Source organism: Camellia sinensis, chromosome 1 (genome assembly GCF_055761805.1).
Source record: "Camellia sinensis isolate YWXY chromosome 1, ASM5576180v1, whole genome shotgun sequence".
NCBI classification, from domain to species: domain Eukaryota; kingdom Viridiplantae; phylum Streptophyta; class Magnoliopsida; order Ericales; family Theaceae; genus Camellia; species Camellia sinensis.
Window position 1 is genome coordinate 17,905,176 of NC_138961.1, and position 15,642 is coordinate 17,920,817.

At 34.8% G+C, this 15,642-nt stretch overlaps 1 pseudogene across 1 annotated transcript; it reads right to left on the reverse strand.

Annotated features, from left to right (window-relative positions):
• Positions 1–6,485: 6,485 nt before the first annotated feature.
• On the reverse strand, positions 6,486–8,101 carry LOC145791921 (UDP-glucosyltransferase 29 pseudogene; annotated as a pseudogene). The gene has a single exon (XR_014331208.1). The product of XR_014331208.1 is annotated as a UDP-glucosyltransferase 29 pseudogene (transcript).
• Between the last annotated feature and the right edge of the window lie 7,541 nt (positions 8,102–15,642).

Sequence of the window (15,642 nt, forward strand, 5' to 3'; positions counted from 1 at the left end):
AAGGATCAAGTCACGTACTAATACGACCGATTGAGCGGCTAATGCTATTGACAGCAAATCTGGCTCCACCCGAAAAGTCACTCTGTCAATCGGCAGGGAAATTGAGGAAGCCATGCTCAAGGCCACAGCTAAATCTTTCAGAGTCGACGCATCGGACGCAATCGACATGTTCTTTATCCTTGGTTGGACAATGAACGGCACAACCGAGTCCGACTTCTCCAAGCGCAGCCGTTTATCAGTAAGTATTTCCTCAGGGTCGGTTTCGCGCTCGGTGGGAGGCTTTTCCTCCCTCTGCTCAGCCTCCTAATCCAACTGTTCAATTATTTGCTTCGTCTCAGCCGTTTCGACCTGAGCTGTTTCAACCTGCTCCGTCTCAGTATCCGGCGGAGAAGACTCAGCCACGGCAATAGGGAAAGGTTCAGATCGGTTGGTCTCTGTCCTCTTCCGGGCGGCCATCCGTTCGGCATTTTTCTTCTTGGCCAGCTGTGTGAGCGACTCCCCAGCCATGTTCTCAGGGTACGCGCTGGGAAGGTCCCCTGAGTCGGTAAAAATATCTTCAAATGAGATGTGCCCTCGGCCTGAAGTGGATGGAGGGTTGGATTGATTAAGGCCAGCTTCTTCAAAAGCCAAGTTCAAAGCCTCGTCAACTTCTTCGGCTTCCAAAGTGGACTGATTCGGCTGTTCAGCGACTTCTTCGACTACTTGTTCTTCTGCCTGCTCCAAATCAGAAGCTTCCAAACTAATCTGCCTGAGGTTTTTGAAGTTGAGGAAAATAAGAGCCGTGAACTGTTGTTCACCCCTCGGAATCGGAATGTTGTCTGCAGCCGAAAAGGTTGCGTAAGTCGGCTCGTATCTGAGAAGTATATAGGCTGCCCTCCCTTACTTCTAGAGGTTTGGACGGCCAAAGAACTGGAGTGCGATTTTGATTTTCGCAAACACAGCGTCGTCGGCCAAAACCAAAACTTTCTTCAAATCATTGCCTGCATAAATAAAATGATTAAGTGCATAGAAGGAAAGCTAAGTAAATATATAGCAAATACATGTAAGAAACTATACGGCCACCTGGTTCGCCCTTTTGTCGAGGCACAGGATCTAGGCGATCTTTGCCCTCGCCAAATTCCTAGTTGCCTCGGACAACGACCATGACATCGTCGACTCGCTTGCCAAAGCTGGCAAGCATAGTCACCAAATGATGGTCGGTGTCCTTGGCCCTGAGAAAGTAGTGCCCTTGCCGGCTAGAAAATTTGGCCAAGGCATAGCAATGCTGAATGGCAGGGATACCAAGATTGATCCTAAGGCGTCAGTTCAACTCTACAATTCTCATTATGATTCGGTAAAAATTTACATTAGGTTAGAAAGGGATTAGACCCCAATGACGAAGGACGGCCCTTAAAAATGGGTGAATGGGGAAACGGACTCTGCCCTCAGCAATTGATAGGAGAAGAAATATTATTATACTCTCATCAGTCTTCTTCATATCAAGTGTGCTCTCTACCACGACTGACAGGTGGACGTCATCAGGAATGGCAAAATGGCATCGAAAACTAGAAACTCGATCCACAGAAAGAAGGGCTTTCAAATGTTTGGCCATTCTAGCCAGTTTAGGGAGTATGCTAAACTAAAAAAAAAACAAGGAAATGGGATTCAACATGGAGGAGAAGAGAAATTACAAGAAGCGGAGAAGACAATGAGAAACGGGAGGAAGTTGCAGAGATCATGAAATATAGGTGTTATACTGAAAGGCGAACCAGAAACTTTGAGTATTCAAAAAACATATATTTGAAGGGACAAAGTTTTAAATCGCATTAAATGAAGAAAGCGTACGAAGAGGCAGGAAATTGTAATGATGACCAAAAAGCGTATGCGTTCTGACACTTATGTTGGAATGAGGTTAACCGCCGAATTTTTGTTTTGACTTTTCAAGTTCGAAACCAAACACGCTGACTAACTGGTGTTAGTAGGATGTTTGGGGGGCAATTGTGGGAGCCAAATATCGGTAGATGCACAAAATCCGAATACGCACTTAGAAGCTCAGGATATATATTATATTCGGCTCCGTCCTGTATGATTCCGAAGCCGAATAGACTAATCGGCCATAGAACCAGTTGAACAAAAAGTCGAGTGTGAATTGGCATACGACAGAAGAGGCCGAATGAACAATCACGCGATGGATTAAGAGTGGGCCTGATCCTGGGGCCTAAAAGAGAATATAAATATAGGAACATCAACCAAAGAAAGGTATGTGAGAACAACCCAAGAAACTTAAGACTCAAGTAAACAAGAGACCTATACTAACTTGTCCGTCAGAGTGCTAATTCCAGCATCCCCAACCGGAGTGTTAATCCCTTTTTCAGGTGGCAATCAGAGGATCAGGGACGTCTTTCAGGATCCTAGAGTATTTCCAAACCTACTCCTCCACAGGAAGTGTATAAATAGAAGCCAATTGTGCTTAAGCTCATTAAATGAGCTCAAAATCTAATGAGAAGAATATATATATATATATATAGAGAGAGAGAGAGAGAGAGAGAGAGACGGTTCTAAAGAGAGAGTGAAGGCAAATTTGAAGAATTAAGCTAAAAGCTTGAAGATTGAGAAGACTAACTCAAGCACTAGCAAGAATTTGGAAGATTGAAGCTCCTAAGTGAGTAATTAACTCTTAATTCTTGAGTAAGAGTTTGTTATTAAGTGAATTCAAGGCATATATGAAGTTAGTTACATGAATTAAGCTTAAATGGATGAATTTGAGATCAATCTAGACATGCATGCTTGGATTCATAATGATTTCTCATGTTTGAGCATAAACCTTAATAATCATGTTAAATTAAGGGGTGTTTAATAAATGCATGCATGAATTGTTGAGTTTTGAAAGCCTTGAAGCTTATAAATACATGATAAAGAACATGAACTATAATTATCTAAAGTTTTCGGTTCAGAGTTTGATGAATCCATAGAATTTTGAACTATGGTTGAAGTCATCTTCAAATATATGTACTTGGGAGTGTTCTTGCATGTTTGAGTGAGTTTAGCATGAAATTGGACCTTTGAAGGTGTATTTGAACTTCAAACATAGTTCTGGAAATTCCAGAATTTGACTTGTCCGCTCGAGCAAGGAAAACGTCACTCGAGTGTAAAAATCAAGCTCCCAAAAGTTTTTTAGAGAATTGCACAGCAGCTCGAGTGGTAAACCTTGCGCTCAAGTGAACCCTATTTCTTATGGCTTGTCGCTCGAGCGACATAAGTTTTGCTCAAGCGTAAAATTCATGCAACCAATACTTTTACAGAGGCTTACAGACCGTTCGAGCGACCAAAGTTGCGCTTGAGCAAGGTGCCCTGTTTTAGAAATTTTTGAAAAGCTGTAATATGTTCCAATTTCTATTCTCTTCTATTTCTGAGTATTCTTAGGCACACATTGAGCATCCTAAATGAATTAAAAGACACAAAAGAAGCCTAAGAACATTAAGCAAACTAAAGAACGGATTGAATTGTATTATGACCCAATGTGTTATGATTTATATAGGGTCAAGTGCAAGGACGAATCAAGCACCGGAACACTGTGAGTAATATCTTAGTAAATATAATTTGTGCATATATTATTTTCTAAATGTTACCTGTGTGGTAAGTTTCTAAACTTCTGATTTGATATTGTGAATGAGAATTATATCCGCTTGGTTCATGATGAAATATGTGAAGTATTGATATCTGATTATGAAATGGGCCCAAGGCCATTCAGTTTGCTTGAAGAGGATATAAAATGGGCCTAAGACCGTTTTGTATAACTGTGAAATGGGTAAAGGCCGTTTCAAATAAAAAAATGATTGGACTTAAGGTCGTTTTGAACGCAAAGGCAAATGTGAACATGATCATGGATTATGAGTACGTACAAACGTGAATATGGATTGGTTGGACCTAAGGTTGTTCTGTACATGAATTGGATCCAAGGTAGTCTTACATATGATGGACACAAGGTCGTTTTGCATATATTGGACCGAAGGTCGTTTTTGCAAATACGAGTTGGACCGGAGGTTGTTTGGTATATGAATAAGGATATGTCAGCTGATGTGTTGGATCTAAGGTCGTTATGTGTTGATATCGATCAACAAGTTTAGTTTATAACTTATGATTTAACAAATCGCATTCATGAACTCCTTTACTTTGGTATTATTCACTGAACGTTAGTTCACTCCTTATTTATATGTATGCAGGTGAGCAACGAGATGTCCAGCCCCAGCCTTAGTAAGCAATAAGAAACCAAGTTTTGAGGAGTCAACCAAAGTCGCCTCACGTAAAAGCCATTACTTTTGTTTTGCTTTTCCTTTTGTTCTTTTGTGGTCACATATGACCAACCCTGTGTATGACCTTGGTTTTTGTTAATATTGACTTTTGAATGATCCTGGACTTATGCAATACATACTTAATATGGATGTTTTTATAGTGTGAGTTATTACATATATGAGAATGTGTTGGCTGAGCCATGTATGCACAGCTCATTAGACAATCTTTGCAAATTTTGCTTCCGCAATTTGACCCCTTATTATTAAATATGATTTGATTTCTGACTGAGGCCACAGGTAATCTCATGATTACTGACCGGTTTTGACTCTAATCCATAGGGGTGGGTTTGGGTCATGACATGGGTTGTTCTATCTTGATATTTCCACGAGTGATCTAGAGTGCTGTCGGTTCTAGTCTGGTCTGGTCTGGTCCTGGGCTGTCCTTTCCTGCCTTTGGGTGTTAATAAATTCCCTTATGTCCTCTATAGGGAAGTCGGAACTCTGGGCTGGACCTGACCTCCTTAGATGTTTCCCTCATGCTACTTCCCTTTTATGTAGAAAAGGATCTTACGTCGTCTGAACAGGCGTAATCCTTTGTTTGATATTCCTTTCGTTTGGAAAAGGTCTAGCGTTGCCCTTTAGATCGGGGTAAACTACTCGCCATGTGATTGGTTTCGCCAACCCTACGAGTTAGTGCGGGTCTCGGGTTTGCCTCAGTCCACGTCCTCTCCTTAGATCGTTGTGACTGCCTCCTTAGGGGGTGCCTCATTTTTCCCTCAAGGCACCAGTGCTTGATTCTGGTCTTGCTTCAAGGTTCTGACTTGGTCAGCAAGCTCCTTAAGTTGCTAGTTCATGTCACCTATGGTTCAATCACGGCTGGCCAACTCTTGCTCCTAATTGTTGCTCTCTGAGTTTTCAATGGCGAATAAGTTTCTCTTTTCTTCTTTGCGTCGTTCCTATCATGTTCCGACATTCAAAGGGAACCTTCATTGGCTTGGGGAGAGGTTTCCATCATGTTCATCCTTAATAAATAGGTTGGCATCTTTCACCGCCATGGATAATCTAGAATCTCAGCAAGTGAAACTAGGCTTTTGGCTGTAAAATTCCCAGAAACAGTGCCAAATTGTGGTGGGTAAAAATCAAACAACTTAGGCTGCGGTGGTGACACGACGGAGATAACCCGATTCCTGACTTGAAAAACACTTGGATAAAGGTAAAAAAGGACAGCTGGAGCAGCTTGGGAACCCTCTGATGCCTAAGTCAATGACGAAGGTGTAGGATTATCTTAGTGAGGTTCAGGTAGAAGTTTTTGCATATCTCCATTGTGCTGATTGCTTCCTCTTTTATAGCTTGTTCCTACTAACTGTTGTTAACTGTTAGGCTTCTCCCCACTCCTCATGTCAGCCCCTTTTCGTTAGGGATTGTGCTCCACTAGATGCGGATTTCTAGGAGTTGCTTGAACCTAAAATAAAGAAATGTGGGTTGACTGGGTCTGCGCCCTTCTTGAGGGCATTTTCTTCCACCTATCTTCTGTCCTAAAACTTCCCTGGCCTAGTCTGGTCTTGGGCTATCAGGCCAGACTCAAACTATCATAGGCTGACTTTCCACTTTGTTAGCGATGCTGCTTTCCCTCTACCAACCCAGGAATTCCAATCTTGCCTTATGTTGACTCCTTTTTTGCCTTCCACAATTATATATCTATCTCTTTTAGTAAAATAAAAATACCAAAAGTAATATAGATAGTGTCTAAATATAAAAAATAAATAAATAATATAAAAGATATTACAATATTATTTTTTCACTTATATGACTAAATAATTTTTGATGAAAAGGACATTAAGTTATGTTAATTACAACTTTAATGCAATCTAATATAATTATGTCAAATTTGTAAGCTCATTATATTTTCTTTAAATTTAAAGTGATGTCAATGTAGAAATTGTTTGAAACTCACAATGTAGTATAATAACTATCAACTTTTGATTTGTTATACATTCAATCATATAGAACCTAACTCTCTTGGCACATTATTATGAGTGAATTTGTATCTAAAATTGTGTATTTCTAACATTTATCTTTTCTTTTCTTTTCTTTTTTCTTTTTTTTGTATTTCATTTTATTAGAGTAATGCTTCACTTAACAACTTTTATACCATATTTAGTATACCACCTCATGTGTCAATACTACATTAAAAAGATGAAACAATTACACCAATGATAGTGAAGCGGTAAATGTAGATAAAAAAAAGAGCAACCAAGTCCAATACAAGCACAACATGATCGAAAACAATATTTGTTGATCTTCTACTCGTATACAACCTAATCAAGGATCAGTTTGTATACCATACGACCCAATAAAAATAAAAATAAAAATAAAAAATAAAAAAACTTTTTCAACCCACTTAAATATTTCAATAAAATTGCTCTACTAATTTTTGAGCAACTTCACATCCTTACAAAGCTGCAGCAACACTTCTACTGCCTCGTCTATCTCTTCATCTCCTTTCATTCTTATTTTATCCCCAAAAATTCTCGCTTTAATCCTTATGTCCTCTCCACTTTTCTCCACCACAACCTTCCTTATTACCTGTGCTATCTCTTCTCTGTTGAGTCTTCCATTGATGTCTCTGTTGACCTCCGCAGCCACACCAACCTCCTCCACTAGTTTAGCATTCAACGGCTGCTCATATTGCATGGGTATGGCTACCATTGGAACCCCAAACTTTAGGCTTTCCAATACTGAATTCCATCCACAGTGACTCACAAATCCACCAGTGCTTGAATGGGTTAGAATTCTTGCCTGTGGAGCCCAACCCTCCACAACCAGTCCTCTCTCTCCTACCCTGTCAATAAACCCCTTAGGAAGTGCTTCTTCAAGCTCAACTTTCTCTACCTCAGGAAACCTAACAACCCATATGAAATTAACCATGCTAAGCTCTAACCCATGAGCTATCTCTTCAATCTCTTCCTTGGACATAAAATACTCACTCCCAAAAGAAACAAACAAAGTGGAGTACTCACCCTTGTTGTCAAGCCATTGTATGATCTCAGAGTGCTCATTTTCATCATCATCAATGCCTTGAACAAGTGGACCAACAGGGACAACCTTCTTCTCACCTATAACCGGTAGATAATCAATGTATTTACCTTCAAGCTCTCTAAAAGTGTTGTACAACATAAAGTTGCAAGATGGTTGATCATTTACAGAGGCAACTTGTTTGTCATTGTATTCTTTTACAACAGTCTCAACAAAGTGGCGAAACTGCGTTTCATGGAATCCCTGCAGCTTAATTGCCGGAAATGGGAATTCAACACTGCCACAGTGCTTAATCATATGTTGGCCAAAAGAAACCACCGTGGCTCCGGTAATCATGAGCTGGACTGCGGGAATATCAAACGACAAGGCAGTGGATTGTGCCCATGAGGGGCTGACGTCATAAATTACAAGATCTGGGCTTAGTGTGTTGAGGATGGTGGAGAAGCTTGTGCTTGCCATCTCAAAGGCTGTTTTGAGAGTGGAATTGAGATGGATGGGGGGGCCATTGGTGGTGTGGTAGTGAGGAGGGAGCTCAGGCAAGGATGGAAGGTGGATTTCTACAAGTTCAATGGAGAGAGAGTACTTGTCTGTGATTCTTTTCTTGATGGATATGAGATTGATTGGTGTAGAACAGAAATATATGTGGAAGTTTTTGTTTGTGAGTTTCTTGGCAAGCTCTAGGAAGGGAGTGATGTGACCTTGGGCTAACCATGGTAGCATTAGGACATTCATTTTGCTCTTTTTTGAATCCATGATCTCTTTCTCTTTGGTGAGGCTTTTTGTCGTGGTGAATGTTGATGCACTCAATGATATATATGCATGTGGACAGCGCCGGCTCAACCCATGTGTAAAGCGAAAGTTCAAAGTTTTTTATTTATTTATTTATTTTTAATATGTTTTTTAGTTGAGAGCATATTGAAATAGTAAATCACTGGGTCCCTTTGATTTAGTTTTAGAATTTTGATTTGGGTGTATAGTTATATTTTGAGTTTTAAATTTTTAAATCATAATTTGGAAAAAAAAAAAAAAATTGTTTGGTTATGAGTTTTAAAAATAATTTGGGGATGATTTGTATTTATTTTTTTATTTTTTTTGATTGATTGGTGTATAAAATGTGAAAGAATGTGAGAGGAGAGATGAGAGAGAAAAAGTGATTGATTAATTGATTAATAATAATAATAAAATAAAAAAGAGAAGAGAGGAGTTTTGAAAATAATTTTGAATTTTATTTTAAAATTTTATTTAATTATAAATTTTAATCCAAATCATAATTTAAAAATAGTGTTGGGTTTTGAATGTAGAGTTTTAGACAAACACAAATGACCCCCAATTTATTTGAACCCAAGAAAAAATATATTTGTGGTTAAATAGATTTCAATATCAAACAAGAAACACGTGTACATGTAGGGTTCACAATAAAAAATACAAAAAATGTCGTGTATATTTTTTGTCATAATTTTTAAAATATAATGAATTCTACATATGCATATAACATTTGTTGTTTGAGTATACATAAAAAAATAATAAATAATAATAAAATCCATCCGACAATATATAACCTCTTTTTTGGCTTTTATTTTTTGTCGGCTATATGGAGCCTTTTTCCTTTCTTTTGTCGGTAAAGCCACTGTAACTTCTTTATAATTTGAAAAAAGCTACTGAAACCTAGTTCTTTTGGTTTTTTTTTTTTTTTTTCTAGTTGTCTGTATGAGACCTTATTTCAAAATGAGGCCTTTATTAAAACAGCGGCCTAAAGTAGGTGCTTCATCGGCTTCCCTCTTGAGCCGGCCCTGCATCGGGAAAATCCTACTGTCCTAGAAAATTTTATTGAATTTTTTGGATATTATGATTGTGTTGTCAAAATTAAATTAATGTTGTATTGGTCCAATTATGAAATGAATAGTATTATTCCATGCATTTATATTACAAGATGTTTTTTTGTTTTTTAAACTAAAAAATATTAATTTATTGCGTACCGACATATCTTTCTAATGGGATTTTTATGTACGAATGCATTATATTTGTGTAATAAATGGGATCAACTACCGTCCTGGTCCAACTTCGGAGAAATTATTGAGTGATTTTGGAATATTATTTTACACCATTTGTTGAAGGATAAATATTCAGGTGGTGTTTGGCAAGTTGGGTTGGGGCTAAAATAGCCACAAAAGACAAAACAGTCTATTTTAGCCACAACAAACAAAACATCAAATCCAACCCATAATCATTACACTCTTCTCTCACAAAAAAAATTAAAAAAGCCAAAAAGCCAAAAAACCCTTCCCAAACCAAACTTTTTAGCCCAGGCTAAAATAGCCAAAAAAGTCAAAAAGTCAAAAAGCCAACCCACTTCCCAAACGGAGGCTCAATTGTTTTCTAAAAATACACAAAAAGATGGTAGGTCTCACTGTTTCGAAAATAAAAACAAAGTTGGAACACCACCAATGGCAGAGGGAGTTAGGAGAGTCACGTGTCCCCTTGGATTTTGAGATTTTTTTTAAAAAAATTTTGCAAACATAAAGAAAATATTTTAAATAAAAAAATTACAAAAATATTATTAGAGTGAAATGTCAATTACATTCTAAAAATTACAAGAACAATAATGGTTATTTTAATTGAAAATGAAGAGACTACTATAAATCGTATTATCTATGAAAATTTTTTAATGTAACGGTAATGTCATTATTATTGACATGCAAGTATAAATAATCCCACTATAAAGATATGGAATTTATTGGATTGTTATTTACATTTAACATATGAGGTTCACTCTATATATGTTTATGTACTATTAGTTGATGATATCACATATCAATAATGACGTAGTATTACCATTATATTGAGTTTTTAATCAAATTTTGTATAAAATTTTTTTTATCATTATATAATTTATTTTAAGACTTATATCCATATTTTTTTTTTTTTGTATTATCCATAATACACTAGTTACAAATAACATTATTTTTCTGATATTTCTCGAAATCAATCGTAAAAACTTGCGTGAAACATTTTTGTAAAAAGTTTTGATATTGTAATTAATAAGTGTCCCCTCTAATTTAATTTTATGGCTCCGCCACTGAACACCACATCAGTATGCCTCAGAAGCAAAAAATAAAGAAAATGTTTAAGGTTCACAAAAAGCCTCCTACAATTTGATCCATAATGATGTGGTAGGATATATGTCAATTTTGATTTGTTATATACTTAATTGTGCAGGGCCTATCTCTTTTACCGCATCATTGTGGATAAATTTTGAAATCCAAATTATGAATCTCTAAGCAATATTACATTCATTGAATTTTGGCTTGTTTGAATCGTTCGATTTTGTGCATGCCAATCGTCTGGTCAGTCATTTGACGATAAGGGTGACAACTGTGATTGATAAAGATGACAATCGTAATTGATAAGGAATATATTTATTGTCTAAATGATCGATTGAGATGTACAAATTTAAATGATTCAAACAAACTCAAATTTAATAGATGAATTATTTTGAAATTATTAATCTCATACTGAATAGCGTGATGTTGACGAGGAAGATGCGCACGAAACACGATTTAGAAAATTCGGTTCGGTTTTACTACAGTCAGTAATAGGGCTGTTTTTTTTATGAGTTATGCTAGGGACCCCAAATAAATTACCAAATTTTCTACCAAATCTCTCACATGGGTGTGGGACCCACACACATTTGATTTGTGTGGATCCCATACCCATGTGAGAGATTTAGTAGAAAATTTGGTAATTTGTTTGGGGTCCATAGCATTTTCCTTTTTTTATTAATTCATAATAATAGTGTTGTTGGTACCATCTCAATAATAGTGCTGTTGGCACTAGTCAGGTAGCAGAGGTCCACCACAGTCAGAACATTGCATTTTAACATAGTAATGTTAGAGTTGTTAACAAATTTTTTTAAAATTTTTATTAAATATTTTATATGAGTGTGTGACTCACATAAGATTTACATAATATAAGTCTCACTTTTATATGAGACATTTAATAAAAATTTGGGTAAATTACACTGATACTCCTGAGATTTATGTTTATTACAATTCTTCTCTCACCTTTTAAAAATTACATCTCCCTCCCTAAGATTGAAAATTTCATTACAGATTTCCTGCAGCAATTTAATTTTTTTAAATACCAATTTTGCCTTCACTGGGTAAATTATATTGACACCCCTCACAGTTTAGAAATTACAGTCCTCTCCCTAAGGTTTAAAGTAGCATTACCAATTGCCCCATCGGTTAGTATTAGTTGGAAAAAAATTCATTGAAAAAAAAAATTAATTGGAAAAAAAATTAATTGAAAAAAAAATTAATTGAAAAAAAAAATTTGTTAGTAAAATTTTTAAATTTCTGTTTAAAAATCAACAGAAACTCATCTTTTGAATTTAGGCCTCTTAATTTTTGATTTTTAAAAAAAATTTCTAAAAATCAAACCATACATAGTCTAAGAATCTTTTGATAAGTCATTTCTTGCGTTAGTAACTTATTCAATTATTTGTTAATTTTACGACATTTTTACCATCCGAGGCCTGTTTAGTAACCATTTCGTTTTTAGTTTTCAATTTATATTTCCAAAAATTTTAAAAATTGTCATAAAAACTTGTTTGATAATTTTTTGGTTTATAAATTGTTGTCTCAGTTTGTAAATTTGAGGAAAAAACATAAATTTTAAAAAAAAAAGTTTACATTGGTTTTTAAATAGAAATTTAAAAATTTTACTAACAAATTTTTTTTTCAAATAATTTTTTTTTTCAATTAATTTTTTTTCCAATTAAATTTTTTTTTCAATGAATTTTTTTTCTAACTAATACTAACCGAGGAGGCAATTGGTAATGCTACTTTAAACCTTAGGGAGGGGATTGCAATTTTTAAAATGTGAGGGGTGTCAATGTAATTTACCCAATGAGGGAAAAATTAGTATTTAAAAAAAATTAAATTGATGAGGGGGGAATCTATAATGAAACTTTAAATCTCAGGGAGAGAGATGTAATTTCCAAAAGTTGAGGGGAGAACAGTAATAAATATAAACCTCAGGGGGTGTTAGTGTAATTTACCCTAAAAATTCTGATAAAATTTTTAGGATCTCTAACATGTTTCTTTTAACAGAGTTTACACAATTAAGGTCTGACTATCCCTTTCTTTATTTCTTTAGAGTATCTCTAATGGTTTTCCGTTGGAGTTGTTATTGCTATAATATAGCAGTTGTGTTGAAAAATGATTCTCCAATAGTTGAATTTGACAGCTGTCAAATTTGACAAATGCCAAAGGTTCTGTCAAATTTGATAGAAACTTGTTTTACCATTTTTTTTTTATCAGATTTCACCAAGAAAAAAGTTCAATAGTTTTTTTTTTTAATTTACCAAAAATCAGCAATTTTTTTTTTTTTTTTTTTTTTTTACAGAATCAGTCAACAACAAATCAATTTTTTTTTACAGAATCAGTCAACAACAATCAATAAATCTCAACAAAATCTCAAACAAATTCAACAAATCTCAGATTCAACAAAAAAAAATTTCAACAATTTCAATAAATCTCAACAAGCAAATTCATAATTTCAAATATCAGAATCTCATAATATGAACAAAACTGAAAATAATAAATACCTGGATTTGCCATTTGTTGTTCATATTCTAACAGATTGCAGCAATCATCTTCTTCGTCTTCATCTTCTTTGTGACCATATTCATCTTCTCCATTGTTTGTGAGTGCTAGATACCGCCACCATCTCTGCTTCGTCTTCTCATCCGCCTAGAGTTCATAATTGAGAGAGAGAGAGAGAGAGAGAGAGAGAAAGATGGAATGACGGTGGGTCACAGCATCATAGAAATAGGTGAAGAGATCGCCAGCAGTGGGAGCAGATCTGGTTTTGGTAGTTCAAAGTAGATATGATGGTCCTTGGTTCAGAATTGGGGATCATCCCTTCGATCTTGTCCAACGTCGTCAATCCATTCTAAAAGTGAGAGAGAGAGGGTGGGGGGTAGACGGCAGCAATTGGCGGTGACAGAGAGTAGAGAAAGAAGTTTCCATCATGGGGAGGAGTTTGAACCGTCGTCGATCGAAGAAAAAGAGAAGAGAGATAGGGTTTGTAAAAGAAGAGATATAAAGAGAGAAGAGAGATAGAGTAATTGTTTGGAAATGAGTGGAAGATGAAAGAGAGAGGAAGATGACTTTAGAAGTTGATCTCAGCCATTGGATTATATAAAAATCCAACGGTGAGGGTAGTGTCTTGGATTGTGTAACATGAGCCCAACGGCTCTATTTCAATCTGGAAGTAAAAAAACGACTATTTTTCGAAACAAGCAAGACACCAATGGCTATAAATTAAACGGCTAAAAAAAAATCATGTTTTTGTAGTAGTATAAATACAAACGCCTTGTTTTGCCAATTTGAGTTCACAGCAAAAATATCTTCAATTATATTCTTCTTTTTTTTATTTTTCACACAATCAGTATGGAAAGTTCATTAAAAACAAAGCGAGGAAAATCATTCATCACTCAAGAAGATGTGGCAATTTGTAGAGTTTGGTGTCACATTACTGAAGACCCAATTGTTGGAAATTTGCAATCTCATGCTCATTTTTAGGAAAAAAATTTTGAAAATTATTTCTTACTGCAGAATGATCACTCAAGAACACTAGTGTCTATCTCATCTCGATAGAGTGTAATCATGAAATGTTGCAACAAATTTTGTGGATGTTTAGCGTAAGTCAAAAATCTACACCCAAGTGGGATGTCTCAAATTGATGTAATAAGAATTCATCTTCATTTATTATGTTAGTTTTTTTATTTTGTCTCATATAAAAATTGACTAATTAATTAATTTAATATTTTACTGACGCAAATACTTCAAGCAAAACTTTTATGCCATCAGGATAAAATAAATATTTTGCTTTTGAACATTGTTGGCCAATCTTGCAAAACAATATTAGCTGACAAGATATAACTCCTACGAACACAGTGAAATCAAGGATACATATACTGTTTTTCCCTAATTCAGCCCCCAAATCCCCTATGGATAATTGCATTTTTCTTGAAGACGACAACAGTGCAAGTGTTGGTAACAATCCAACTGTTGGTAATAATCCAATCGGTGATGGTAGTGTCTCTGCAAGGGGTAAAAGGCCTATGGGTAGGAAATCTGCAAAAAAAAATACTTTGGGAAAGTGAAAGTCAACAAATATTACAATTTATTGGAAACATTTAACCAACACCTAGTTGAGAAGGAAATGAAAAAAGCTAAAAGAGAAGAAAAAAGGATTCAAGCATTGCAGGAGATGAAAAAACTAGAGATTAAAAAGGAAGAACATTTGCAGAAGATGAGAGAACTTGAGATCAAAAAGAAAGGACGTTTGATAATGACTACGGACATTTCTCATTTGGACCCTCAGATGGAAGCGTATTACATAATGCGCAGAAATGAGATTTTCGCCAAGTGGTCGGCACATGCCAGCAATCCAAATTACTATTTTTTCCTGCTTCTTGATGAATAATTACAGGAGAATATATTTTTTTAATTTTGCAATATCGTTTATTTTTCAATGTAATTTTGAGTATTTTATATTTAAATTTACGGGTGAATTATATTTAAATTTTTTTTGGAAAAATTTAAATTTTTTTCATTTTTTATATTTGTCTAGTAGAGTATAATATAAATATATAATTTTTTTTTTTACAAACAGTTGAAAAAAGGTCACAAAAGACAAAAAATAAACCAAAAAACACTAAAAACCTATATCCAAACAACATCTATAAACTTGGAGGAAAAGTTAGCTGAAATTTGCTAAAATAGCATGTGACCATTGAAGCACTATTGCTATAATTTGAAAAAATAACATTATTCATTACTAAATTATAGCAATGGCAATACTATTTTGACAAACACCATTAGAGATGCTCTTAGTGTTTCTTTCTATTTCTCGCTTTCTCACTTTTCATGTTTAACTTCTTCTTCTTCTTTTTTTCGAAATTACACTGACACTACCCTAAAAATTATTTTGAAAAAATAAAAGAATAGATTATAAATATTAATAATTAATATTATAATTTTTTTCACTAACATATAGCAAATTTTTTAAATTTACAATTTATAATATTTTCTGTTTCTTTTTTTTCACTCTTTCTTTCTGAGATGATACCTAGCTATTTCTTTTAATAAATTACATAGATAATTCCTACATTATACTCTTTATATTATTTTGGTCCTCATAATTTTAATTAGCTTAATTTTGACTATTAATTTTAGAATTTCTGTCCATTTGGTATAATTGATAACATAGATTAGAATTTTAAATAATAATAATAATAATAATAATTGAGTTGGTTGAGGTTAAT